The sequence below is a fragment of the Mus caroli genome, unplaced genomic scaffold (assembly GCF_978045245.1).
Source record: "Mus caroli unplaced genomic scaffold, Mus_caroli_1 scaffold_2, whole genome shotgun sequence".
Taxonomy (NCBI): Eukaryota; Metazoa; Chordata; class Mammalia; order Rodentia; family Muridae; genus Mus; species Mus caroli.
In genome coordinates, this window is record NW_028227257.1 from 130,392,701 (window position 1) to 130,411,984 (window position 19,284).

Sequence of the window (19,284 nt, forward strand, 5' to 3'; positions counted from 1 at the left end):
ACGTGAAGGTTGGCTTTCTATTATTTATTTTGTTATTGAAGATCAGCCTTAGTCCATGGTGATCTGATAGGATGCATGGGACAATTTCAATATTTTTGTATCTGCTGAGGCCTGCTTTGTGACCAATTATGTGGTCAATTTTGGAGAAGGTACCATGAGGTGCTGAGAAGAAGGTATATCCTTTTGTTTTAGGATAGAATGTTCTGTAGATATCTGCCAGATCCATTTGATTCATAATTTCTCTTAGTTTCACTGTGTCCCTGTTTAGTTTCTGTTTCCATGATCTGTCCATTGGTGAAAGTGGTGTGTTGAAGTCTCCCACTATTATTGTATGAGGTGCAATGTGTGCTTTGAGATTTACTAAAGTTTCTTTAATGAATGTGGCTGCCTTTGTATTTGGAGCATAGATATTCAGGATTGATAGTTCCTCTTGGAGGATTTTACATTTGATGAGTATGAAGTGTCCCTCCCTGTCTTTTTTAATGACTTTGGGTTGGAAGTCAATCTTATCAGATATTAGAATGGCTACTCCAGCTTGTTTCTTCATGCCATTTGCTTGGAAAATTGTTTTCCAGCCTTTCATTCTGAGGTAGTGTCTATCCTTTTCTCTGAGATGAGTTTCCTGTAAGCAGCAAAATGTTGGGTCTTGTTTGTGTAGCCAGTTTGTTAGTCTATGTCTTTTTATCGGGGAGTTGAGTCCATTGATATTAAGAGATATTAAGGAAAAGTAATTGTTGTTTCCTGTTATTATTGTTGTTAAAGTTGGCATTTTGTTCTTGTGGCTGTCTTCTTTTAGGTTTGTTGAGGGATTACCTTCTTGTTGTTTCTAGGGCGTGGTTCCTGTCCTTGTATTGGTTTTTTTTCTGTTATTATCCTTTGAAGGGCTGGATTCCTGGAGAGATAATGTGTGAATTTGGTTTTGTCGTGGAATACTTTGGTTTCTCCATCTATGTTAATTGAGAGTTTGGCTGGGTATAGTAGCCTGGGCTGGAATTTGTGTTCTTTTAGTGTCTGTATAACATCTGTCCAGGATCTTCTGGCTTTCATAGTCTCTGGTGAAAAATCTGGTGTAATTCTGATAGGCTTGCCTTTATATGTTACTTGGCCTTTTTCTCTTACTGCTTTTAGTATTCTATCTTTATTTAGAGCATTTGTTGTTCTGATTATTATGTGTCGGGAGGTATTTCTTTTCTGGTCCAGTCTATTTGGAGTTCTGTAGGCTTCTTGTATGTTCATGGGCATCTCTTTCTTTAGATTTGGGAAGTTTTCTTCTATAATTTTGTTGAAGATGTTTGCTGGTCCTTTGAGTTGAAAATCTTCATTCTCATCCACTCCTATTATCCGTAGGTTTGGTCTTCTCATTGCGTCCTGTATTTCTTGGATGTTTTGAGTTAGGATCTTTTTGCATTTTACATTTTCCTTGATTGTTGTGCCGATGTTCTCTATGGAATCTTCTGCACCTGAGATTCTCTCTTCCATCTCTTGTATTCTGTTGCTGATGCTCGTATCTATGGTTCCAGATTTCTTTCCTAGGGTTTCTATCTCCAGTGTTGCCTCATTTTGGGTTTTCTTTATTGTGTCTACTTCCCTTTTTAGGTCTAGTATGGTTTTGTTCATTTCCATCATCTGTTTGGATGTGTTTTCCTGTTTTTCTGTAAGGACTTCTACCTGTTTGATTATGTTATCCTGTTTTTCTTTAAGGATTTGTAACTCTTTAGCAGTGTTCTCCTGCAATTCTTTAAGGGATTTTTGTGCTTCCTCTTTATTGTCTTCTGCCTGTTTAGCAGTGTTCTCCTGCATTTCTTTAAGTGTGTTATTAAAGTCCTTCTTGAAGTCCTCTATCATTATCAGGAGATATGCTTTTAAATCCGTGTCTAGCTTTTCCGGTGTGTTGGGGTGCCCTGGACTGGGCAAAGTGGGGGTGCTGGGTTCTGATGATGGTGAGTGGTCTTGGTTTCTGTTAGTAAGATTATTACGTTTACCTTTCGCCATCTGGTAATCTCTGGGGTTAGTTGTTATCGTTGTCACTGTTTAAAGATTGGAGCAGAAGCTGTGTTCCACTCACCAGCAGTCCCAAAATCCTGCGGCGGGGGTCGTGGGTAGCTGGCGGGTGTCAGGCAACCCTGCTCTCCTGCTACCCTGGCGCTGATCCGGCCGGATGAGGCCTGTGGCCCTACTCAGGCCGGTTTCTGCTTCCCTAACTAATGCAGTCTCAGGTCCCGAGCAATTGGATTGGAGCAGAAGCTGTGCTCCACTCACCAGAAGTCTTAAGATCCTGTGGCGGGTGTTGTGGGTAGCTGGCGAGTGTCAGCCGACCCTGCGCCCCAGCTGCCCCGGTGCTTTTCTGACCGGAAGAGGGTTGTGCCAGAATACTTCCACTAGTAGCATGGAAGACAAATTGTCTTGGTCATTCATGTTAGTTTTGCAATTTGACCTGGACTGTGGAGTTCTTTCTCCCATTCTGTGTCTGATATGATAACCTGACCTTCTTTTGATAGGGTCAGTACATGAGATACAGGGCCTGAGCCAGGTCACATAAAGCTGGTAGATATGCTATTTCACCAGACCAACAAAAGATGGTTCACAAACTATGGGTCTGAGGCTAGGGTGAAGATGTGGCAGAGAGAAGAAGAAAGAGAGAAGAAGAAAGGAGTCTGAAAACTCAAAGGTGTCTTTCTATCAAATAGATTAGAAGACCACCTGTCCCAAGCTAGGCCTGTGTGTATGGAGCAAGGAGGGAGATTGTGGGATGGTGAGAAAGGGAAGAAGTAATTTACCAGCAAAAGGTGGCTCAGGAACGAAGAGGGTTCATAGGATTCTGAAATTAGGCCCCTGAGTTTGCAGATGGTGGCAGAGAGGTGGGGGTGGGGAATGCAAAGGGAAGGCTTACCCAGGAAAGGTGGCTTTCATACCATGTGGGATCGTGGGCTGAGGGTCTGGAATTGAGGATATCCTTTTAAACCCACAAGCACCCACTTCCTGTGCTTCTTTACTCCATTTGCAGCTGGCACAACCTGCTAGAGGCCACTGCGACATGGCCATGAACAGACAGACAACTATAGAATCTTAATGAAATAAGACACCAAGAGGAGCAGTTTGGAAAACTCCTTAAAGAATAAGGCAAGACACCCATTTTCACAAAGTTAGTTTGCTCAGAAGATGTCAGTTTGCAACTGAACATTATACGGTGTCCACTAACCTGTGAATCCAAGGCAACCATTTACAAAGGACTTCAGAGGTGGATCCAAGAACCAGACAGCCAGAGAGGTTCATGGGAGATGCAGCTCTAATTTAGGATTTTAAGGAGGTTACAGATACAGAGTGATTTCCAGACATTAAAGAACTTTATAAAAAACACACACTGGTATTTTTTTTCCACAAGCAACAATGAATTGAAAATTCTAGATCCACTGGATGGAAGGTGAGAATGGAGAATTAAAGTCAAACCAAATAAACAAAGGAAGAAAGAAACAAAAGGCTATGCACACATTTCACTGGGGATCTATTGGCTTGTCCCAGAGCCTGTTTAATGCACAACATTTTCCCAACAACACGGTTAGAATAGAGATTTTCCCATGACTAGAATTTACCTGCGTTATTGAAAACAGCTGCTTGGTTTCTCTTGGGTAACTTTCCAATTTATTACCTTCAAGTATGGATTGTTTTCATTTAAAGAAATTCCAAGCCACACAGCATTATGTATAATAATACAATCCTGCTCTGATAATATCTGTTAGCTATTCAAACGCAAAGGCGTTCCATTTAATGGAACCAGGTTCATTTATTCTGTAAATGTTTAGCACAGTCTTGTAGCATTTACACCAGCAAAACCAGAACCTCTGAAATCAATAAATGAAGGGTTAGGGTGTCAGTCATAATTTACATTCCCAGCTGATAGCCACAGAAATGAAGCCCTTCGGAATTATTAAAATGCATTTTGTGCAAAGTATTTATTACTTGGCATTTCTTATTTATGATTCATTGAAAGATGAGGCTAAGGGAAATAAAAGACAAACTAAACTTTTCCAGAGTAATGAGGTCCTATTTATTCTAAGCCAAACTCACTTTTATGAGGGCTTAACTCTTATGTTGGTTTCATTCTCGCAAGCAATGATTTTCTCTTTATCTGTATGAGAGCCCTTTCTTAAGCATACTCATTTAGCACAAAGAAAATGCCATTCATAGACCTTGGTTCTAACCTGCATTATCTAAAATGCCTGATGGATAAAATTTTCCTTGCCCTGAAACCACAAAGAGCAAGTTATTGTAAGCTTTCTGATAGAGTTATTTATGACTGCACTGGGACCAGCTGACTGGTGGATCTGTCTGAAGAACCTAAGGACTGTCTTCCCCGTGGTTAGAATTATGTCCCAGAGTAAAGCAGCAGGGCCCAAAACCACATTTTAAAATTAGTCTATCTCCTACTCACACGGGGCAGAAGGTCTCAATTACCTACCTCCATCTTTCTGCTCTTCTAAAGTTTTTATTCATTTTTTATTTTTTATCATTTAAAGCAATTTTTTAAAACTTAAACATTCTGATCAAATTCTTCCCTTTCCCCAGGTCCTCCCAGATTCTGTCCCCCTCCCTACTCACCCAGCTTTAAGGTCTTTCTTAAAAATAAACAAAAACACAACACAACAACAAATCACCCCCAAACAAAGAAAACTAAATAAAACTACCACCCCATAAAAAACAACTACAACAAACTATAATCGACTAAAAGCGCACGCATGCAAGCATACCACATTCTTACACACACACACACACATACACACACACACCCACACCAACAGCAACAAATGAAAAAAACAAACAAAACTGCAGAGTCCATTATATGTTGATCACCTACTTCTGAAGGTTCAGCCTGTCCTGGAGTGGTTGCTATATCCAGTGTTGCTCTATTGGGGAAAACTAATTTTTTTCCCTCTCCCAGCAGGTATAAATCACAGATCAGTTGTTAACCTTTACCCTAGTCGTTATTTCATTCATTCACCCATCCATTCTGTGTGTGTGTGTGTATGTATATGTATATGTATATGTATATGTATATGTATATGTATATGTATATGTATATATGTGTATGTGTATATATATATGTGTGTGTGTGTGTGTGTATGTGTGTATATATTAAAATAAAATATAATAAGATAAAACAAAAACTATCACTTTAGAGTTGGGCAAAACAAACCAACAGAAGGAAAAGAAACCAGGGAAGGCACTAGAATCAGAGACCCATTTGTTCACTCACTCGGGACTCCCATAAAAAGACTGGAAACTGTGATATTTATTCAGAGGACCAGCTTCGGATCTGTCCAGGCCCTGTGCATGCTGCCTCGGTCTATGTGAATTCGTAGAAGCTTTGTTCATGTTGATTTAGAGGGTCTGATTTTCTTGGTGTCCTCCTTTCCTCTTGGCTCTATGACTTTCTCCATCCTCTTCTGAGGGGTTCCCTGCATTCTGAAAGGAGGGTTTTAATGGAACTGTTTAGTATTGAATGCTCTGAGTTCTCTCAATCTCAGCATAGCCTCTGGCTGTGGGCCTCTATATTTGTTCCTATCAGCTGCTGGAGGAAGCTTCTCTGATGGTAGTTGAACAAGATACTGATCTATAAGTATAACAGAATATCATTTATTACTACATATTTTCTTTCTTTCCTTCCTAGAACAGTGTTATTTGACAGGTCCCTGGGCTAACTAGCCTCAGGTTCTTGGTCACCAAAACACTGTTGGGTATGAGTTACATTTCATGGAGGGGACCCTAAGTCAATTCAATTGTTGGTTGGTTATTCTCACAAGCCTTATACCACTGTTAGCCTAGCATAACTTGCAGCCAGGACACAATTATAGATAGACAAGCAGTTTGCAGTCAGCTTGGTGGTTATAGTACTCTTTTGATATCATGCAGAATATCTTCCTGTAACATAGACAATGGAATGTGGGGTGAAGGCTCTATGTAGGTAACAGCTTGACATCTCCATGTTCATTATAGGTGTTGCCTTCAGCAATGGGGCACTGCTGTCAATTTGTGGAGAGAGACCTATAGTCTTGGCCTGAGTTGTTTGGAGGTTCCCATAGATCCACTTTGACCAACAACTCAATTATATGTAACCCAGTCCTAGTACTGGAAAATTTGTTGGGTGACAAGTGGTGGCCTGTTGGGATTCTGTCTCCCCCATTATTCTGAAGTTTCAAAATTAGAAACATCTCAGATGTCCCCAAAACAAGAATGGATTTTTAAAAATGATACACAATAGACTATTGCTTAGCCATTAAAAAATGGCATGAAATTTTCAGGCAAATAGATGAAACCACTGAACAAACATCCTGAGTGGGGCATCCCAGACTTAGAAAGACAAATATGGCATACATTTGCTTATATGTAAATATTATCTGCTAAGTCAATGACAACCAAGCTACAACCCATAGTCCCACAGAAGGTGGGCATAGAATAAGGAATTACAGAGAACAGAAAGAACTGGTTAGGAAAAATAAATAAAATAGATAGATATGGATGGAAGGAGGAGCTGGAATAGGGGATCAACTGGGGGTGCTTAGGGAAGAGGGGGTTGTGGGAAGAAATACAGGAAGGGACAGCTGAAGTTAAGGCCATTTGAGGGATAGTATGGAAACCTAATACAGTAGAAACCTTCTAAAATATATAAATATATGAAAGCAATTGAAATGAATTCTTGTAAAGTTTTTCTTCCTCAAAGTGAAAAGATTCAGAGCCCAAGCATCCTTTAGAGCACACCACACACTTACAGCATGGTTTCTTGAGAGAAACCAAAATCTCAATCCTGGACCTATAACCCCATATGAACCATTTTCTTCCCTGGATTGTTTCCTTGGGCAGAAGAACAAGCAAGTGATTTTATTCAGATAATGTAGCTATTTGTCTTACTGATAAGACCTCAGAGTGTGAGAAACTCCTACTCATTCATGGTCCATGTGGCTAAGGAGCCATAGTCGCATCTATGGGGCTGGAGCAAGCCAGGAGCCTCTCCGCTGAGGTTCGCATCCTATTCCATCAATAGCAGCCTTCACCATGGAAACACACTTTAACTGTACCTCAAATTTCTCATCTGATAAGAAGTGTCATATATGCATCAAATAACTAACATAATAATGATGATAATTTGCAAAGAGACATAAATATATGAATAATTTATACCATTGTGGTTTTTTATAGCCTCATTTTCCATTCTTGTATTAGCCATGCTAAGTCAGGTAGAAATCTGATTATTTCACCTAATGATTCTACTACAAATGCCACCTTTTTTTAGTGGCTACCAGCTTTGAACCTGATTCATACACCCATAAATGCTCTGTTTTCCTTCCTCAGTAGAACAAGAAATCAATGTTTGCTGAGATATCCTTGGCACGTCCCCAGGTAGTTGTGTTGCTTGCTTATGGAGCATTAGATGGAATCCATAACTAATGTAGAAAGGACATCTTTACAATGAAGTGTTGGCTCAAGACCAGGATGTACACAGGTCCAGTATTCTATATGGCTCAAGCCCTACTCTTGGGGTGGATGAGAATCACCATGGCCACTTGACAGCAAGAATCTGAAGCAAGTTAAGTGCACCTTGCCTCAGTTTCTCCATCTTCAAACTGTGGCAGCCAATCATCTAAGGTTGTCAGGGCTATAAAAGAGATTAATCTGTGGACGCATTTAGAATAGCATACAGAAATTATCTCTGGAACCTGATATACAGTGTTCATTCTAGTTAATGGTTATCTTCATCATAAAATGCTATCATGCATAAGTTTAGAAACCCAGGCTAGGTTTGACTCCCAGCAACCATGTCTTCAAACTATAATCTTAAATGTTTTTTTTAAAAAACATGACTAATATTTACTGGATAGCTTATCCAAATGCTTTATCTAATTTCTATTTATAACTATTCTATAATGTAGGCATTATTTTTATTCCTGTTTATAGATGAAGCAACTAAGATCAGAATGAGTTATAATTATCAAAATATTCACAGGCTGGCAAGATGGCTCAGTAGACAAAGGTACTTTCTGCCAAGCCTGAGGACCTGAGTTCTGTCCTTAGGACTCAAATGGTAAAAGGAGAGAACTGACTCCTGCAAGTTCACACACACACACACACACACACACACACACACACAAAGTGATTTTAAAAGTTAGACTTCTCTTCTGGAGACCCTTCCCACTCAGCAACATAGCCTTTTCATGTTGCACACTATCTGTAATGCAAGAGTAGGAAAACTAGCCTAAATGATCAAGAGGAGCAGTTATTTTAATTAAGCTGCAAGCTACAATTCACTTCAGAAGAAGCCAGAGCATCTCTTGGAAGCAATGAACTTGAGAAGCATGGGAAACGAAAAAGTTTAAATGTACCACAGGAGTCAAAGAAGAAACATTCATACCTAATTCTGGTGTTTATAAAAACGTAACTGGGCAAGCCTAAAGTGGCACAGACTCCATGTGCTAGTTCAAAGATCTTAACAGCAGTTAAGTACACACCATAAAAGTTAAGTGCATCCAAGGGCCCTGTAAATACCATCCAAAATGTACTTCTTATGTCCAGTTGTTTGCTGACACCACTCTGAAGGAAATGGAATGCAGACTCTGATTCGCTCTCTGAAACAGGTCTCCCTGGGACACACCCTGAAGTACACATTTGTCTTGCCCTGTTTTCAACACAGCTCAAAGGCTTTAGTTGTTCTAATGCAGAGGGCAGTAGGTTTAGGAGACAGCATGAGAGTGAGAAGGAAGTGAAGAAGGATTCGGAGGAAAGCATGCTCACTCATTGTGAGGTTCTGCCCTGAAAGTTCTGGTCGAGGGCTGGTAAATGCAATTGCTCCCACTCTCCTTCACAATAAGAATGCACTATGTCAGGAGGGAACAGACAGGAGGAACAAGTTTGTTTTACTGCAAGGATGTGGTTAATATGTAAATGAGGCTTCAGAGACATTATAAAAGTTGAGAAATGGAAAGAAAAGAAATAGTAACTGGAAACCCGGGGAAAGAGAGAGGAGGGAAAGGGGAGGGAAGGAGAGAGGGGGCCTATAGTCACATTGGTCTCCTCCAGTGTCTCCTGGCAAAAAACCTTCCTCTTAATTCTTCCCAAAGTTCCTTTCTCCCTCCCAGGAAGTCCTGCCTTCCACTTCTTGCCCAGGTAATTGGCATCAGATTTTTATTAAAACCTATCTCAGAGAATGCCTTAGATTGGTGAAGGATAGAGACATAACTTTTTACAGTGTACCATAACAAGAGATTTGTTTTTAGAAGCTTAGCCCCATGCCTCAGACTTTCCAGAGCAGATTCAGTATGAAATTCAAAGCAACATCAAGGAAGCAAAACTCAGCTGAGCTTCCATTTGGACCTAGGGCTTCAGATTTGCATTTGGATACGGGTTATTTATTTATGATTTCAACTCTTTGGTTTTGTTTCTTGTGTGTTTGTTTTAAGTATTTATGTATTTATTTTAGCTAAATGAGTACACTTTAGTTGTCCTCAGATATATCAGAAGAGGGCATCAGTTCCACTACAGATAGCTGTGAGCTACAATGTGATTGCTGGAAATTGAAATCAAGACCTCTGGAAAAGCACTCAGTGCTCTTAACTGCTGAGTCATCTCTCCAGCCCCAGTTTTGCTTGGTTTGTGTTATATTTTTAAGACAGAGTCTTGCTATAGATCTTGAAGTTTGAACAATGGAAGTGCCAGAGAAGAATCAACCAAGAAGGTTACTGCTAACTCAACAGCCAGGGGATGGGGAGGTGCCAGTGTCATGCATTCGTTTTCTAACTAATCCTTATATCTGGTACAATACACTTCACTAGGAAATACAATTTCCTCTGGTTATCGTGTCAATTGAAAACCTTCTACTGCTGAGAGAGCTAGCCAGAGTTGAAAGCTTGTAGCCAAAGTCTTATATATAAGCTGTGATTCAGTTCTTTCCAATGCAAAGATTCCTTGTGGTGTGTACTTTCCATCAGGGTACTTTACTTGTCAACTAGACATGGATTAAAGCCAATTTACACTCAATGGTGTGTGTGTGTGTGTGTGTTGTATGCTATTTATCTTGATATCAGAGCATCTCCACTGAAATATTTTATACAATACAGCTACTTCAACAACCAATCACATATTGCTCTGTAACAGTTAGGTAGCCCCCTGGAAAGGGAGAGTAGGGTTGGCCAACAGCAGTGGTTGCCAGCACTTAGAGGAGTTCACAGATCAGTGAGAGCAACAGACATGGGTGTAGGTGTTCTAGTTTACATCTCTGTTGCTGTGATAACACCATGATCAAAAGCCAAGAGGAAAGGAAAGGGTTTATTTGGATTATGAATTCCAATCTTAATCCACGAGTGGAAGGAATCCAAGGTAGGAACTAAAGGCAGAATCCTGAAGCAGAAACCACAGAGGAACACTGCTTACTAGCATTTTCCATGGCTTCCCCGGCTTGGTTACTTGTACAATCCAAAACCAGCTGCACTGTGATGGTATCACCCATTGTTTAGTCTAAGCCCTCCTCCATCAGTCACAAATCAAGAAAATGACCCATGGCCATGGCCACAGTCCAGTCTAATGGAGGCAGTTCCTCACGAGAGATCCTTACTTCTCAGATGAGCCCAGTTTGTGTCCAGAGGAAAGCAAGCCTTAAGTTTGCAAACACTAAATCTGACATTTGTTTTAGTGCATTGACTGTTTAGGACAAAAGTCCTGATTTTTCTTCAAGTAATTCCCTAAAGGAAAATTCCAGATGACTGGTAATATGTATGAAAGCATCTTAATCTTTTCTTTTTTTTTAATGTGTGTCTGTGTGTGTGTGTGTGTGTCTGTGTGTGTGTGTGTGTGTGTGTGTGAGAGAGAGAGAGAGAGAGAGAGAGAGAGAGAGAGAGAGAGAGCATGTTCATGCACACACACATGTGTATATGTGCCACTTGAAGAATGTAGGTTTCAAAGGACAGTTTGCAGAAATTAGTTTTTCCTTTTCACAAAGTGTGTCCCAGGGATCAAACTCAAGTCATCAGCCACTCTGGCCAAGCTATCTATCATTCAGTGCTCTTTCTGAGTGCTATTTACTATGTTCAGATGGGAAATCATTCCACACTGCTATCCCCCCGCCCAACTCTCCCTTATAATCTAGCCTCAAATAGGACAGCCATTCCTCAAACAGACCTTCCCTGATCCACATTCCACAGTAGTTTCCATTCCACTTTCTTCTAGAAAGTATTATTTTCCCACCTCAGTTCCCCCTATCAGTCATGATTAGAGTCGCTAATGTGTTTCTGTAGTCAGACTTCTCACTCAAGGATTAGTTCCAGCTAGCAAGCAAACCACCACAACCTGGGACCTGCCCATGCCTAGCATGCAGAGGAGAGACAAGTCTGGCTCTGCTGAGTAAGTATGTATGAGCTGAAGGAAAAGCAAAATGGGATGGGGGATCATAAATGTAAAAAAAGCATCCTGTGAGAAATTTATCATAAAGTATTTTTAACGTCATGGATTCTTCCAATTCTGATAAAATGCTGCGCAACAAATCATCACTATTCACAGTTTACGAAACAGGAAACTATTGAAAAATTAAATTTTCTAATACGTGTAAATAACAGAAATGATGAGGTCATTCCCCAAACTTTAGTTTCAACTCTAAAGTCAAGTCCATCTATTGTTCCCCTCAAAAGCCTGGTACAAATAGGCAATTCTAAAAAGTAAAACAACACACACACACACACAGTGGTGCATATTTTTAATTCCAGCACTTAAGATGCAGAAGTGAAGACAGGGAGATCAGAAGTTAGAGCTGTCATCCTCCACCACACAATGAATTTGGTGCCATCCCGGAAAGCCAAACAGAAATCAGTTATGAAACAGAAAACGTTGAGAAGATGCAAGCATGCTTCCTATCTACCTGCTTGGCTTTTCCCTTCTATGGCCAACCATGGATGTTATTGATGGGTGATGGGAAAATACAGTCTTTGTTAAAGTCTCCACTTGAGGAACTCAGATAGACTGAGACAACACAGGTTTTAATGGTCTGTGAATCAGAACAGAAACTAGACTAAATCATATCTAGTCTCCTCAGTATCAAAAGGATTTATTTTGAATTTTACTTTAAGTTTCAGAATAAACTGTTTTTCACAAGTGGAAAATGGAAAACCTGGTATGGCAACAAAAAGTTTCCAGTGGAAAATTTCTATCATTTAATTTCTAACAGAATTACTTGCAAGTCTCCAGCCATCATGTTAATCTGGTATGAGACAATTTATCCTGGGATTGACTCCCCCCAACACCTAAGAATTTAGTCTTCATTAGAAATATCATTCATACCCTGTACGTACTGGATATATCATTACACACACACACAAGGGATGATGGGGTGTGATAAAAATGTTCAACTCTAGATACTGCAAAAACAAATTCCCCTAGAGATGAGATATAGCTCAAAACATGTCAGTTCCTGACAGAATAGTCTTCCTATCCTCAGTGTTCCAGAGACAAATCCTCCTTCCTTACAGATAGATGTGTTTACAGAAATGGTATTTCCCAAATGTCAATGGGCCAGGGTTCATAACGAAACCAAATTAGTTAAGCTACATTTTCAATCTTTTCCAGCTCATTTCCGGGATAAAGAATTAGGCACCCATCTAAGGTCGTTGAACAGGATCTGCCTATTTTCTAAGTTTTATTTTTATTTTTTGGACTCAGTGACAGTCATGAACATCAGTAAAATTTGGAGTCACTGAATTTTCAATATCTAAGGGTTTTTTTTTTCCATTTCATGGTGGTTCTAGTTGTACACTGTGAGAGATCAAAGACTCTTGGGTTTTTTTTTTCTTCTCAAAGGATTATTATAAATTTAGATTCTTGTTTGGTCCCAGGAGACGATTCCACAGCAATCTCCATAGATTCCAATTTTACCCCAGGATACTGTGACTTCGAGAGAAGTTTAAACTCAACATTATAGATGCCTCTCCCTATATCCTAAGCTTCTTTGCCTCCAAACAGCATAGGTATCCAGAAAGTTTTTTTTTTTAAAGCAATACTTTTCTTACTACATGGTTACACACTGAGGCCTTCTTTTTTCTGTGTTTCCAAAAATAAGAGGCATCGGATACTTGAACTGTTAGCACATTACCAAACTTGTTTATCTGTATAGTCCACTGACCCTTATTCTAATAAAACCATGAGACAGCAGGCTCAGGAACTGTGGAAAGCTACATATACTCCTCTTCTCATGTCAGGCATTGAGCTGACAAGTCTGACTTGTATTCAGGAAGATTCTATCATAAGAGATTCTGAGCCTGCCCTGGGGTTAGAGGCTGACCAACCCACTCCCAGACTCTAATTCTTCTGTTGACATCTCTAACAGGCTGGTCAAGCCCCAGGTTGTTCACTTTGTGAGACAGTTTTGTGGAGGGGTAGGCCCACATTACAGAAGGTAACAGAATTAAAGGATTCCACATGAGACAGCTTACAGAGGATATAGACAGTGATGGAATTCAACCAACTCTGAAAAAGACTGCCCTCATTTCCAGGAGTTAGTCTGAGGGAAGTGACAATCTGATGCTATATGTCCTAAAAATTTGATTGAGCCAGAAACATACAGCAATGCCAGATTAATCCGACAACTAAGAAGTTGTAATCAGACATGACAGAGACAAATTTAAAATGAACTAGGAATGAAGGCTGAGGCAGAATATCACAAGTGCCAGGCTCTGCTGGGCTGCACAGCAGGTTGAGAGACAAAGAAAAGAATTTGGTGAAACTTAGGTGGTGCTATACCACCCAGAACTACCACAGAAGCACATCTGGACAGTTTGCAATTATGTATTAATGTCTGTTTCTATCCTAAACTGTTAAATGTGGGGAACTTGAGGGGACAGAGCTTTCTGGCTCATGTCTACACCCAGGGGCTGGCATAGAAGGACATAGGCATTCAACAGTATTTATAGAAGAAATGAATACATGCTACAAAGTCACTATAAATGCTATATACACTATAAATGTTAAATGAGTTTGTCATGGTGTAAACCATGGAAACTATCTCCATTCCATAGGATATCACGTTTAAACCTTTTAGAAGTAGAACCCAACTGGAAGAAGTGGGTCCCTGATGTTGGTCCTGATGAGTTGTAGGATTTCCTGGGTTCCAGCCAAATTCTCTTCCTGGTCCAGAGTGTACACTGTTGCTGTTAAGTCTGCGACTGTTAAGTCTCTGGTAATGATGCCTTTCTCACCATGACCGGCTGGAACTCCTTAACTCATGAACCAAAGTAAATCACCTTTAAACTGCTTATTGGTGTTTTACCAATTAGAAAAAAAAAGAGTGAATCCAATGTTTTATATTGCTTTTCTCAGCCTATCTGTTTTATATCTTTTATATTTGTTTGAAAATTGTGGCATGCTGGAGTGGAGCGTTATCTATCTGTTCCTGTACTCACTACAAAGTTACATATTCCAGATTTGTTTGGAGTTAGACAGTCACTGGACAGAATGTTAGTAGGGGTAACACATCTCTTCCAGCTCAGAGCATGAAGAGAGGAAATGCCTGCTCCATACCCCCTTCCTCATACATGCTGATAAAATGCAGTGGCACGCAGGCTGCACAACATGATGGACCACACAAGGCAGTGAGCCTGCAACTGAGTAGCCCTATATTTCCTCGTATACTTACATTAATCCACTTAACCATCAAGGCTTCTTGTCGAGGCCACTGACCTATGTTAAGTAATGTACTGGAATTAAAAAGCAAAAAGCTTATTAAGATATTACACTTCTCAAATGTTACACAAATGCTAATGTAGTCAAATATTAAATAGGAAAGCCAAGAATAATCAGTGTTCTTGAGAACGATGGAACCCAACTCTTGTAGCCTTTATAGTCGGGGTGAAAAAAAAATATTCCGAGTAAACAGAAGTGAGAGTTGCCCAGCATCCCTGCCCCACTCATTGCCAGCTTTATACCATCAGAGTTTCTCCCAAGAGGAAGCAGAACTCCTCGGCCTGAGAGTTTCATGCTATTCAGCCCACACAGAGACCTTCATATCTTTATTTGGCTATGGACAGGATTTTCGATTTTATCAATCATTCCAAAGTGCAATCCATAGCTCAGGTATCACCCCCAAATTCTAAAACTAAGCAAAATGGTTAAACTGGGTCCTTGAAATTGCTGGTGCACATCCTAAGTCTTTAGAGCTGCATGGACTGGGGTTGTCAGGAAAGAGAAATGACAGATTTACATAATCTTGGGACAAGGGGAGTATTTCTCTAATGTCACACAAACTATTATGAACCTCTTTTCTGTCATTTTGAGTTGATGAAACAAGAAAAAAAAATCAACAAAATCTCAGGTTTTTCAAATGATTAGGCAACCAAAGCCTTAATTTTGTTCAGGCACTTCCCCATTCAGTATTTCCTTTGCCCATCAGGTGGCGTTTTTTGCAATAAACACTCTCATCCTCTTTTCCCATGGAAAGCAGGAAACATGGCTAAGAAGCATTGCCTACACTAGCAAGATTTTGCTGAAAGGACCCAGATAGAGCTGTCTCTTGTGAGACTATGCTGGGGCCTAGCAAACACAGAAGTGGATGCTCACAGTCAGCTATAGGATGGATCACAGGGCCCCCAATGGAGGAGCTAGAGAAAGTACCCAAGGAGCTAAAGGGATCTGCAATCCTATAGGTGGAACAACAATATGAACTAACCAGTACCCTTCCCCCCCGCCTTGCCCCCGAGCTCATGTCTCTAGCTGCATATGAATCAGAAGATGGCCTAGTCGGCCATCAGTGGAAAGAGAGTCCCATTGGTCGTGCAAACTTTATATGCCTCAGTACAGGGGAACGACAGGGCCAAGAAGTCAGAGTGGGTGGATGGGGGAGTGTGTGGGGGAGTGTGTGGGGGACTTTTGGGATAGCATTGGAAATGTAAATGAAATAAATGCCCAATTTAAAAAAAAAGAAGTTCTAATAGTCAATAATATAGGAATGATGAAATCCCTCACACACAAAGTCCTGAAAAACCAATGAAAAGGAAAAGAATGTTACTTTGATTTTGGGCCTATATCGTTAAAAACTATAATTTCATATTTCACATATATTGCTCATGTGCCCAGATAACATGTTTTATTATAGAAGCTGATATCATTGCCTCAAAATACACAATAATAAACCCAGTTTGTCAACGAGATTAATATGATCATCTAGTCTTGGATTTTAGGCAACTATAAAAGATAAGTATCTGAAAACACGTTTAAAATTCAGCATAGATCAGAAGAATTAAAGTCACTCTAACAACAACTCAACAGCAGAATATCTTAGGTATTCAATATGACTAAATTCCTACCAATTTAGGAAAGAAAAAAAATCACCTGACAGTCTAGGAAAACAACATACTATTTTCTCCCTAAATAAACTTTCCTATTTCAATCTCCACACTGTACTGGGATTAGACTTGTGACCTTAAAAGGAAGCAGCAGCTGCCTAGTTTTGCATCGTTGCTCTGTTTCATGAAGAAATCACTCCAAGAATGGGGCAGATATGTAGACCATTTCTGGCCTGTGAATCCCATATAAACATTTTAAACTTCAGAAGGCTGGACCTGGAAGGTATACAAAGTGCTCTGAAAATGGGGCAGTGTTTACAGTTTTCAAAAGTTCACTATTTAGACATCTTGGGAATTATGGCTAGTAGAATCTGTGTGCGTAGGGTCATCTCCGCTGTGAACACAAACCATTCCCTGAACACACACACACACACACACACACATACACACACACGTTTTTAAATACTCATTCATATATACATATATATATATATATATATACATATATATATATATATATATGTTTAAAAACGTGTGTGTGTGTGTGTTCGTGTGTATGTGTGTATGTGTGTCAGCCTGCTCCCTTATAGAACCCAAGACTATCAGCCCAGAGATGGTCCCACCCACAAGGGGCCTTTCCCCCTTGATCACTAATTGAGGAAATGCCTTACAGTTGGATCTCATGGAGGCATTCCCTCAACTGAAGCTCCTTTTTCTGTGATAACTCCAACCTGTGTCAAGTTGACACAAAACTAGCCAGTATAGCCATTTAGAGCACATTTTAGTCTCTGCAGATCAAGAAGCCCCAAGCTAAAGAGAATGCTCCATTCCTTCCACAGGAGGCTGACTTTACAGGAGCAGCAAAAAGTTACAAGGATTCCAAGAGAACATCAAACCTGTCCTGATTTGCTTGACTGACTTCCCTACGACCTCAGAAGGGATGAACATCTTCATACATACACACTATTGTATGCACAGCACCTTATGTGAGGGAGGGAGAGACACTTCCTCCCTATGCCAACCCCACCCATGCCAGTGTCCTAGGCTTGGCAAAAGTGAATCTGGGAAGGGCCAATTCCAGTCCCTTCCCACTGACAGCACTGTAGTTGGTCCACAGCCTGTAGGCAGTCTTATGCCAGGAACTTTACAGCTTCTCACACCAGTTTCAGACCTGTAGACCAGCAGCTGCAGTTACATGCTCCACATTCCTTACACTGCATCACATCATCCCTATTTAATACACCTGGCATGACATCTTTTGCATGGTGAGTACAGCATGTCACAAGATAATTTCTGTACGGTCCCATGTTTATACAGAAGTGTATCCACTCGTTAGGGCTGGTCTGGCAATGTGCCCACAGTCCAGGTGGATTAAGCAGTAGGAATTTGTTGTCTGGTAGCTCTGGAGGCTAGAAGTCCATGATTGAGGTCTTGGGAAGGTTGCTTCATTCTAAGGACTGTGAATGTTTATTCCATGTCTCTTGCCTGCCTACTAGTTGTTTTGGTAACTCTGTGGCATACTTTTGTTTACAGGAACATCTTTGTCATGCTCACCGTGTAAGCATGTCTCAATGTCAAATGTCCCCTTTCATAACAACAAGAGGCACACTGTTCTAGGTCTCATCCCAGTAACTTCTTCCCTCCTTGTACCTGTTACTGACACAGTAATTGCCAATAGGAGATGATATCCGAGCCCATCAAGGGTTAGGGTGGCCACAGACACATTTTATTTTTAGGCACAGACTTATAGACATTTTATTTGTATTTAACCTTTGACAAAATAGAACCTTTGGTCACTTTTCTACAAATAGTTCTTTCTGGTTAAAATACTATGTTAGCAAGTGATGCATAAGAACAAGAAAGTAAGCAGCCTCGTGTCTAATGTAACTGCAAAAGTTCTTTTACAAGAGTCTTAAATGCAAGGCTGCAATGCTTTCTTAAGGAAAGCAGGGCCAGAATCAAGATGAGCCACTCCTTGCTCTGAAGGATTGGTTTTAGGTAATAGTGCTCTCCTGGATGAACAAGATGGGAGCCTAACTACCCAAAGTCATCTGGAAGATGACATCAGGTGGCTGGGATTGCTGACATCCCCTTTGTGGAATCCACAATAAAACATCTGTGACAATATCTGGTCTACATTTCAGCACTCCGGAGCACCAGAAATCCTCTCTCACAGTCCATCCACAGACCTGGAAAGGCACCATGCAAAACGTAGGCAGGCTCGGTCACACCTTCAGTTTGGAGTATACATCAAAATAAACGCACATTTCCTAGATGCCAAATTGTATGTAAATTAGCCAAGACAACCAATTGGAAATAACACTAGGTAAGCTTGGTAATGTAGCCAAAAGTCTTGAAGCTGGAGCAGCCTGCTTCGGTGTGGTTGCTTCTTCCCCAAGTGACACCACAGGATGATAGTGGCCACAGTCACATCTATGGCCCACACCTTGCAGTTCTTCAATGAATACTTTCTCTTCAATTTGACAGTGCTTGTTTCAAACTGCAAAGCACCTGCCTGCGCTGTCTCTACATGGTCATCTGACTCTGAGAGCATCTGGCCTCTAACACCGTTTGCACACTGATTCTCACATGTCAACCACCTCATACACTTGACATATCTACTGAAGTCTTCCATCTGCCCGTGGCAGCATGGAAATCCACAGGCGTGCCTGTAGTCATTTCAGCAGCAGAGGCAGGTGAGGCATCAGAAACCGAGCTGTGAAGATCCACAGACACATTTTGAAGAGATTCATGTCACCCTATCAAAGAGAATGATTGTGAGACGCCCGACTCACCAGCAAGTAAGATGCCACAACAGGATCCTTCTGCAACATGTTTATTGGGAGAGCATTGACTTCATAGGTGAAAGACCCCAAGACCCAGAACTGGCGCTGCTTATATAGGCCTAGGAGTGACGTGTCCACACCTGATTGGTTTTACCCTCAGCACCTCATTCACGTGCCTCGGGTCAGGCAGTGAC